This window comes from Dipodomys spectabilis, unplaced genomic scaffold, assembly GCF_019054845.1.
Source record: "Dipodomys spectabilis isolate Male_0828 unplaced genomic scaffold, ASM1905484v1 ptg000143l, whole genome shotgun sequence".
Taxonomy (NCBI): Eukaryota; Metazoa; Chordata; class Mammalia; order Rodentia; family Heteromyidae; genus Dipodomys; species Dipodomys spectabilis.
The window spans coordinates 3,769,010-3,779,575 of NW_024870820.1; the positions used below are offsets into that span (position 1 = coordinate 3,769,010).

At 33.1% G+C, this 10,566-nt stretch overlaps 1 non-coding gene across 1 annotated transcript; it reads right to left on the reverse strand.

The window, feature by feature from the left end:
- Positions 1–8,634: 8,634 nt before the first annotated feature.
- Positions 8,635–8,741, reverse strand: LOC122117542. Its single transcript, XR_006149193.1, has one exon. It is a non-coding gene; the product is annotated as a U6 spliceosomal RNA (small nuclear RNA).
- Between the last annotated feature and the right edge of the window lie 1,825 nt (positions 8,742–10,566).

Consider the following 10,566-nt stretch of genomic DNA (forward strand, 5'->3'; position numbering starts at 1 on the left):
AATGAGAGATGAGAGATACAAATGGTACAATATTCTTTCTGATGGGTAAGTAGAATTTCCAATGTGTGTGTGTGTGTGTGTGTGTGTGTGTGTGTGTGTGTGTATTACATTTTCTTCATTCATTTCTCACTTGAAGGGTATCTGGGCTGATTCAGTAAGCATGGTTGTGCTGAAACTTTAACTATATCCTGGTTTGTAAACTTTCAGGTAAATACCTAGGAGTACAGTTGATGGAAAATATGGAAGTGGGTAGTCAAAAGAGAGGTAAAGGGAGAAAAGATAGAATGAAGAAGAGGAATTGGAGGAACAGTAGAGAGGAATCCAGTAAATTTCCTACAAAATTAAGAAAAGTGAAGGAAGATTTTCAAAGAGGAGCGATGGATGAGAATGTTGAAAGGGTTGGCATTGATCAAAGTATACTGTACGCATTAACTGCTTTATTTAATGATAACTCAAAATAATGATTAAAAATCATGTCCCGAAAATGTTATGCAATTAGAGGCAAAGCATGAGAATGTGCACAGATCATCTCTAGGGTCTATAAATATTTTTTCGTTAGGATGAGTTTTAGAACAACAGTAATGATGCCTATCATCTGAAGAAAATTTAATGATTTCCAGCTATTTAACATAATCATTTTAGTTGATATGGTTCAAGTGGCATTGGCTACCTCGTGACCAACGCTCTCAGATATTGAATTCAAGACTTGATCTTGAACATAAGTAAAAACAATCAATAAAAGTCAAGCACTTTCCCGGGCACTAGTAGCTCATGCCTTTAATTCTAACTTTAATCAGAAGGCAGAGATCTGGGGATCTCAGTTCAGTATCAGCTTGGATAGGAAAGTCTGTGCAATTCTGGTCTCCAATTCACTGCCAAAGAAAGCTGGAAGTGGATTCGTGGCTCGTAGCCTACAGAATAAAGCTCAAGAACAGAACCCAAGCCTTGAGTTAAAGCCTTAGAATAGTTCATATATATACACAAATGAAGTAAGTCTCTCAAGTTCTCAACCTTCAATTTCTCTAATCTTAACTCTAATCCTGGTCAAAACCCTAAGAGTTACCGTGATGATAATAGTAACCCAATCCTAAAATTAATGGAAATTACTCCAGTTTAGATACATCCTTACAGATACCCATTGTCTTTGAAATGATTTGCAATTTGCTCCAAATCCTACAGATTTCCTAACCTGGACTCTGAAATCTATCTTGTTCCCTATTAGGAATCATTAACCTCAAATTCTCATATCATGAAAAATACCATAGTTTCCATTGATCTTAATTTTTACTGAACTCTTGTATATCCAAAAAGAAGCTGCGGGTTTACTTAAAATCTACTCTCCTTCCAAACCCTAATGATATATCTAAACCTTACTAGAAACCTAACTCTAAATTTAACCCTATTGAACCCTGAATAGGAAAATTAGGGAAACTCTGTAGTTTTTGTTAAATTTCGCACTTACTTTACTTGAAAGTGTTAGTAGAAACTCAGTTTTACCTTAAAGCTTACCGTTCCCTAACCCTAAGCCTAAACGGAATTAGGAAAGTAAACCTAAACTTAGAACTAATGGCCTTTGGAGTCTAAAAGCCACACAAATACATTTGTTTTTATTCATCCTAACTTCAACTCATCTTTCTAAAAATAGTTTGTAGTTTCACTCATTATCTTGTCTTTATTGTAACCCTAACCCTAACTGGAATATTGATGTTAACCCTCACCCAAATCATACTCTAATAGTAATATTATTAGCAGTTTTCTATTTCACATTCATCCTAATTCTAACTCTACTTGTTATTCTAAGATTTACTTTCACTTTGACCCTAATTTTTCCATTTTCCTAATGCTTACTCTAAGCCTAGCTGGAATTAAAAACCTAACTTTCACCCTAATGATAATCCAATTCTAATGTTTAAGAAAAATACTCTAGTTTTTAATGATTCTAATGAATATTCCAGTTTTCACTCTGGAAATGAGTTTCAGTTTGCCCTAATTCCCGCAAATTTTCTGACTCTACCTCGAAAGTTATGTTGTTCCCTAACATGAGCCATTATATTACTTGTCTTCAAATTCTCTTACCAGGAAAATACTGTAGTTTCCATTGATTCTCCCTTTTCCTGAACCACTGTATCTGAAAACAGTTTCAGATTTTCTTACCATCTAGTCCATTACTTAATGCTAACTCTCAACATAAACCTGACTGGAAAACTCTCATTAATCACTACAAGAATGATCACTGAGGAATAAATATAATGATAATGTTCTAGTTACTATTCAGCCTCACATATTTGCTTTTACTTGTTAGTGAACACAATTTTATACTAAAAGCTTTCTTATTCATAACAGTAAATATAATCAGTAAATATAATCAAAAGAAAATACTGACCCTAATCATAATCCAAATTATATGACAATACTAACACACAAGTACACTAGTTTTCACTCATCCTTCCAAACATAGGTTACAATTTTTCCAATATCTTAGTCATTTTCTAACCCTAAACTTAATTTTTCTTAACTGGAACATTGAGAATAACCATCAGCCTAATTGTAAGTAGATTCTAATATTAAAATCAATACTTTAGTTTACATTCATTCTAATTCTTATCAGGAGTATATTAAAATTTACCTTCAATTTGACCCTCATTTATTTTCTCCTTCACTCCAAGCCTAACCATGGCTGGAATCCTAACCATAACCTTGATACTAATCGTATCCCAATTCTAAAATGTATGAAAAATGCTCGTTTTGTGCAAGCCTAACTGAAATTCCACTGGTAATTCTTGAAATAAATTGCAGGTTTTTGGTAAACCCTACGGAATTTTTCACTCTTAATTCTGAATGCATTTTGTTCCATAACAGGAATCATTATACCCATTGATCTCAAATCCTGATATTAAGAAATACATTGTACGTCCATTATCCCAGCTTTTCCTGAATTCCTGGAATCTGAAAAATGGGTTCAGCTTTACTTAATGTTTAACATTTCTTTTTTTTTCTTTTTGTCGGTCATGGGGCTTTCACTCTGTGCCAGGGCATGATTCCTGGGTACTTTAGCTCAAGGTCTGCATTCAACCAATTGAGCCACAGCACCGCTTTTGTGTTTTATGGTGGTTAATTTCACATAAAAGTCTCATGGACTTTCCTGCCTGGGCTACCTTTGAGCTGCGGTCCTCAGAAAACAGCTTCCTGAGTGGCTAGGATAATAGGTGCGAGCCACTAGTTTAACCCATTTCTCTATCCTCAACACCGGTTAACCAGAAACCTAATCCAAATCACATTCGGAATTTAACACCAAATGGTTGATGTAAGGAAAATTGTTTAGATTCTATTCAATCGCACATTTTTTTGTCTTCTACTTCTAATTGGAAAACTAAAATTTACCTTAAAGCTTATCCTTCCCTAACCCTAACTGGAACAAAAAAGTATCTCACACTTTAAACCAAATTATATCTGAACGTTTAAATTAACAGAGACTGGTTCTCATTCATTCTTGCCATTCATTCTTCTTAAAATATGTGGCAGCTTTACACAATGTCTTACATGTTTTTCTCATCCTAACTCCGCTCTAACTGGCACACCTTGACTAATCCTAAGCCTACATATAACCGAATCATCGTGTTAATAGCAAGCCACTTTTTTCATATTTATCCTAACTCTTGCTCAGCGTGTAGGTCTAAATTTTACTTGCATTTTGAACATAAATTTTTAAATGTTTTTCTATTTCCTGTCAGGTTTTATTTTTTATTATTTTTTAAAAATTTTATTTTGTTGCAAAGATGCTTTAAGGAGGGATTAGTTACATGTATAAGGTAAGGATTACGTTTCTTGTTGAGCATTGTAACCCACTTCTTTCTTGTTCTCCCACTACCCCATCCCTCCTCAATTCCTTTACTCCTCCCTCCCCTTGGTGTAAACTTCATTTTCAACATAGTGTCTTGTGAGTATCATTGTTGCAATGGGTCATCCTTTGATGAACCTAAATTTTCTATTTCTCTAATCCTAATTCTAATTCTGGCTGGGATCCTAACCTTAACCATAATAATAATAATAGCTCAATTCAAAAGTTAACAAAAGATAGTCAGGTTTTTGTTATTCCTATTAATTCACTGTACATCTTGAATTAACTTGCAGTTTAGCTTAAATCTTCCAAGTTAGTTTATATGTGCATATATGAAGATGTAATTTTATGTGACTAACAGAAGATCTTTGGAGGAATGAGTAATGAGAAGGAAATAGAGGGAGTATAATCAAATATGTTAAATATATTATGGAATTGTCACTTCTGACAATTAATATCCATTAACAAAATAACTAAAAATTTATAAAGAACACTGCCTTCTAGTGTTCTTTAAGAGAGCCATGATCTGTCTTCTGAAAAAAATAAACTCGATAAACATTTTTTATACATAATTTATATTTTTGTCCAATTATTTAACTTAATGAATAAAAATTTATCGAATAATATTCCATGACAAAATAATATAAAACAGTTACTTAGCAATTGTTTCAGAAAAAGTTATTTTCATGAGTTTTAGGAAACAGGATTGCTATTTTCCTACAAAGCAATGAATTAGTTTTACTAATCTATATTTGTAGTAAGTTTAGAGAACTTAATTGGCATGAAAAACAACTAACTCTACATCTTATTTCTTGAATGAGTGATATTTTAAACATTTTCTTTTATTCAAATAAATACTTAGGTTTATATTTCAAAATAAGTGCAATTTTATCTCATTTCAGAACTAGTACTTACCCTGCAATTAAATGTACTAGCATATTCAGGTATTTAAAAGCTAAATTTTTTATGTTTTATATGTAGCTCTATATATTCAGAATGACATGATTTTTTTATTCATAAATGTCTAACCTCAGATTTTTGCTTTACCAGTATAAATTGTCTCATGAGGTTGTAGTGAAAGATCCAGTAACCAGAGTGGTCAAAACCATTTCCGGAATTCTAAATTTTAAATCAAATCATTTTTAAGCTTTGATAATATCATTTATTGTCTCTTCAGATCAATTAAGCTAAAACAAATACTACTTTTTAAACATTTCACTCATATTGTAAAGAATATTAACATAGATCAAAAAGAGACTATTTCAGACTCACCATATTTGGTGATCTTAGTGGGAAGAATGTAGAGAGTAGAAGGTCCTTATACTCAATAAGTAGTTTTGCTTAAATTAAATCATATATCTGGATTTCCAATTTGGAGGTTAATCAAATGGAAACAGGAAAATAATAAAAAAATATTTTGGGATCAACAGAAAAAGATATTTGTGCATGTACCACAGTTGCTTTATTAGTTTGTAGTTGAACACTGGACTTCGATTTATATCTTGGCTGTTGTTGTGAATAATGTGAATAACAATGAACTACAGATATATTTATGAGTTACCCAGAGAGAAATAATCACACGATTGGTGGGTCAGATGATATTTCAACTTTGGATGTCTTTAGAAAACTGCATACTACTTTCTACAATGAGAACACTAACCTGCATTTTGACCAAGAGTGTAGAAAATTTCCTTTTCTCCACAGTGTCGCCAGCCATTATTACCTTTTGAGTTTATTTAAATGGCAGGTTTTTACTGTGTGCAGTACCCAAGACTGGCCTTAGACTCAAATCCTTTTACTCCATCCTCCAATCACTAGGAATTACGAGCCTTTACCACCACACCTGGTTCCTTGGATATTTTTGATGAGAGTTATAATAGTTAAGAAGTAATATCATATAATAATTTTGAATTGCGTTTCTCTAATGACATCTGCTCACAAAGCATTAAGCCAGCATAGAAGTTGTATTAAATACAAATTTGTAAATCCACAGGCGATTTTCAGGCTTTTTGGAAAACATGTCTATTCAGTACTTTTGTCCATTTTTAATCAATTTTCTTGTTAATCTGATCTTTAATCTCCCTATAGAAAATCAATAATTAATTCATAGTAGTAGAAAGGAAAAAGATTAAGCAGCTCCTAACATTTTTAAATTTTTATTAACATGATATTTTTAAAATCATTTTCTGTTAACGCTTGAGAATATATAACTCAATGTAGTTAGACCTTTTACAAGGCTATATATATATTATTTATTTTACTTTGATTGTTCTTTCTAAAGGCTACATGGCTAATTTCACTTGGTTTCTTTCAGCCTCATGTTCTTCAGATTTCAAACTGAAGAATAAATGGAAGGAAGCAAACAAAAATTATAGTTCCCCTCATCTGATGATGCCTCTACAAGAATGAGGAAAGTGGTCATCCTTCTAAGGACCTATGATAGACTATCAAAAAGACATTTTATTCTTCTAGGTCTTCCTTATCTTTGCGATGTAACTTAAATGATGTAAAACACAACATACTGCTCAGATACTTTCATGTTTTATCAGTTTTGCATATTTTCATATGGATTTCACCTCAGTCTACAACATTCCCTCATCGTTCTGTCCCTGATATTTTTACACTATCATGACATAAGATAACCAGTTCGATTTACAGCATAAGAAGTTATACACCTGGCTTCCTTGGATGCAAAGCATGGTCAGTAGATATTACTTCTGGTTGCTCACACTACATGTAATGGTTTCTGTACTACTTATCATATTCTTTTTAGTATTTTAAAAAGAATGGTGGCTAAACTCAAAGCTCATTCATAGGTTTATGTTAAGTGTTTCACAAGTTTTATCCTCTTAATTCTTGAGATAACATTTGCTATAATGCTAATGATATTACCATTGTAGTGTTGGGAAAAATTGTAGTTAAAGACAGTAAGTGCATGGCCCAAAGACACACACAGTAAGGAAGGAAATGAGTCAAAGTTTCCAAAAATCTTTCAGCAATACCAAAAAGGTGGGTAAAATCTCTCCATTCTTTATACTCTCAATTCAATATTCATATTGCCCAAGAAATAATGGCATAGCAAGTATTGCCCATGGTGATTGTTTTCTGTCACATTTTGTCTTCAACACAGACTGCGTTGGTGACATTGGGTTATCATGCACAGAGCTGAGTTATAAATTGATGTCCGAAGACAGCCAAATTTCTTCTGTCCCACAGTTCGTTTCTTTTTTAAAAAGTACTAAAACTTTTAAATATCATGACTTTCTATCTTTTAACAATCCCCAAACGAATTATATTATCATAAAATCACTCCAAAAGGCTTTCAAATTAGATGATAAAACAGGCTCCCTTGAAGTAAATTTTCTTTTATTTTAAAAATTATTCTAAAAGCCTTGTTCTGGCTGGTCACACCTATAATCCTATCTACTCTGAATATTTGCTCAGGAGACTGAGATCTGTGGATAACACTTGGGAGCCAATCAGTGCCAAAAAAAAACACGTCATGAAATTATTTTTCAAAAAGTTTAATGAACTAGCAAAGAGCCAGGAATTGAGATGTAGCTTATATCGTAGCTAGATAGTAAAAGCCTAGCAAAACCTTGAAGACCTGATTTTAAACTCTCAGCACGCCAATATACATGCATGGCGTGTGTTTGCACGCACGCGTGTGTTTGATTGTGGGGTGCCGCACTCACTCACACACACACACAAACAGACCACACATTTATTCAAATTACCTTCATATCAGTGTTCTGCATTAATTTCTTTGTTAACGATATTATATGGGTAAAATAGAGGAAATAAACTCTTCCATCTCAGAGCATTTTATATGTTTTTTATTGTAATAATACTGCGCAGAGGGGTCACATTTACATGAACAAGGAAACTAGTATATTTCCTAACAATCATTGTTAACTCCTCCTTTGTATTTCCCCTACCATCCCTTCCCTCCCACCTCCACAAGTACACTCCCCTCACCCTTCCTTCCTACGCCTAAATTGTAAAGTTCATTTTTCAACATAGTGTCTTGTGCATCTCATTGTTACAATGGGTCAACCTGTATCCCTATTTGAGCATTTTTTCCCTTCCCTTCCCCAAATTAAAGAAGCATACATACAAGACATAAGTGCACCAACTTCAAATACAGAGAAAACAGGGGTTATAGCGTGGGGAGAAACATACAAAGAAACAAAAAAAATGACATCGCACATTATAAGTACGTAAGAAACAATAGCAAGAAACAAAAAAAAAACACTTGTGTCCCTATCTTGGGGATCAATTTCTTTAACATCATCTTATCTGGATATATGCACATATCTTTTGAACTTTTCTGCTTATCCAAGACATATATTCGTTATTGAAAATAAGGGAAATCATGGGACCTATATTTATTTGGACTTGGCTTACTTTACACAATAATTTTTTTCCAAGTCTTTCCATTTCCTAACAAATTGGGAGATGTCATTCTTTCTGATGGAGGCATAGAATTCCATTGTGTATTTATACCACATTTTCTTGATCCATTCATCTAATGGGGGCATCTGGGTTGATTCCATATCTTAGCTATCGTAAATAATGTTGCAATAACCATAGTTGTGCTGGTAGTTTTAGTATGGTCTTGTTTATGATCATTTGGGTAAATCCCCAGAAGTGGACTACTGTGTCATAGGGGAGCTCAAGTGGAGTATTTTGAGGAAACTCCATACTACTTTCCAAAGTAGTTGAACAAGTTTACACTCCCACCAAGAATGCAGTACGGTTCCCTTGTGGCCACATACCTTTCAGCATCTGTTGTAAAAAATATGGAACGCTCCACAAATCTGCATGTCATCCTTGCGCCTGGGGTGTGCTAATCTTCTCTGTATTGTTCCAATGTTAGTATATGTGATGCTAAATTGAGCACAAAACATTTTTTATATATAAAGTATAATTTTTATTGTTTTTATTAAACTAGACCATTCAACAAAAAGTAAGTTCAAAAGAATTGTTGTGAAATTTTAGAATCATTCATTTCTTACATAAGCACACATTTAAGAATAAAATCAAGATAGACATGCCAAAAACAAAATAATTCTGGATATTTATTGTTCAAGAGATGTGTAGGAGGAGGAATTCAATTATTCTATACAAGGCACCTGTCAAAATTAACATTGCAGAAAGTGGTAAGGTTTGTTAAAAGTTTTAATGTTTTAAATATGCTTACTTTGGGGATTTTGCTTATATATGGCAAAAAATAGGACTATTTGGCAAGTATAAAACTTTTCTATAAAGTATTTAATATTTATGGTAGCAGACATTAAGCATTAATATGTACATTTCAGAGTTTATGGAAACTTTATTAATGAGGAGTTGCAAAGCCTTTGTGTAAAGAAGCAGAGTGAAGAGTTAAGATTTTAACTACACAGTTTCTGTTAAAACTTTAGGGATTGCTTACTTTATTTGTTAGCAAGGAATAAATGATGATATAAGCCATAATGTACACATGTATGTTACTATTCACACACATACATATACACATGTATACGTGCACACACGGAGAAAGACACATAATTACAGCCAACATAAGTTTCACCAGTTGTTGAATATGCCTTAAACGGAATACTTGGAACAATATGTGTTGAAGATGTATTTGTCTCTAAGAGTTCTTTTACCACTCCTCTTATCTCTTAAAACTGGTAGTTTTAGAGAGATTTGACTTACAAAATGCTGTACAAGTGATAGCAAGTCAATTGGGTATAAGTCATATGGTGTCTCCCTTCTTCTCACGGAATTCTTAGTCTTGTAGACACTCTCAACAACCAAAGTAGCAAGAGAATACCCTGGTAAAGAGTAAAGTTATAAGGCTTTAAATAGCATCTTTACTTGAGCTCTTTTTCCAACAACCAGCATGAATTCCTAGGCAGATGAGTGAATCCTCAGAAAACTGGACTCTACATATACATTTAACTAACCTATGTGAAAATTCCTATGAGAGAAATGCTGACTGAGGTCTTGCTGATTTCCTGGCCAAGAAATTAAGAAAAAAAAAGAAAGTATTTTTAATGTTTTAAAGTTTGAGAGTAATTTGTAACCTGTCAATAAATGTGTAGAACACAATTATACCAACTGACAAAAAAATGATGGCATTTCATTTATGTGCTCTTGGACTTGGCCAGTGATTTTAGATGTGTCTATAGAAGTAGAATCAGCATAAATCAAGCCAGCATTTCTTCATTTAAGATATGAGGAAAGGATACTGGTTGACCCATTGTAACAATGAGATATACAAGACACTCTATCAGAGGATGGGTGAAGGCGGGAGGTGGGGAGGTGTGAAGGGAAGGGATGGTAGGGTAAAAACAAAGGAGGGGGTAACAATGCTCAATAAGAAATGTACTCATTACCTTACTTATGTAACTGTAACCCCTCTGTACAGTATTTATAATAAAAATATATATTAAAAAGATACAAGGAAAACTTGTGTCCATATATGAAGTGGTATTTGTCACTCAATATAAGTAAGGTATTGGTTTTAGGACCACAGGCTTATTACTTTGGATACTCAAAATCTCTACATGAACACAGTATATTATTTACATTAGAACCTGCCCACAAGCTAGTGCAGTATAATTGCTATGAGAATTTTTACTACATTCTATATTTGTAATGAAACTAAAAGTATATGCACTATCAACAGATACAAATTTTTTCAGATAAATTTTGTATGCAGTTTGTGGATGGAATTTGGA